The sequence below is a fragment of the Nicotiana attenuata genome, unplaced genomic scaffold, assembly GCF_001879085.1.
Source record: "Nicotiana attenuata strain UT unplaced genomic scaffold, NIATTr2, whole genome shotgun sequence".
Lineage (NCBI taxonomy): Eukaryota > Viridiplantae > Streptophyta > Magnoliopsida > Solanales > Solanaceae > Nicotiana > Nicotiana attenuata.
The window spans coordinates 6,054-6,704 of record NW_017685624.1 but is presented as its reverse complement, the minus strand read 5'-3'; positions in this window follow the sequence as shown (position 1 = coordinate 6,704).

Below are 651 nucleotides of genomic sequence, written 5' to 3'. Positions count from 1 at the left end.
GAATATACAGGAGATGAAAGAATTCGAGGCATGAAGGTGCTGAATTTAATAAGGGAATTCGAGTTGCAGAAAATGAAGGAATCTGAGACTGTCAAAGAATACTCAGATCGGTTGCTTGGCATTGTTAACAAGGTAAGATTGCTTGGTACTAAATTTAAAGATTCAAGAATTGTTGAAAAAATTCTTGTTACGGTGCCTGAAAAATATGAAGTATCCATAACTACTTTGGAAAATACAAAGGATCTATCCAAGATTACCTTGGCAGAATTGTTAAATACATTGCAGGCACAAGAGCAAAGGAGGCTTATGAGGCAAGATGGTATGGTTGAAGGAGCCTTGGCAGCCAACCACAAAACTCAAAGCAAGGGTAATAATGTAAAGAAAAATTACCCACCTTGTCAGCACTGTGGCAAAAAAGGTCATCCACCGTTCAAATGTTGGAAGAGGCCAGATACAAAGTGCAAAATTTGCAACCAACTTGGTCATGAAGCTATAATTTGCAAAGGCAAATATCAAAAGCATGAAGCAGATGCCCAAGTCGCCAATGAAGAAGAAGAAGAAGATCACTTGTTGTGGCAACTATCTTTACACCAAAAAATCTGAATTTTTGGTTGATTGATAGTGGCTGTACAACCACGTGACATATGACAG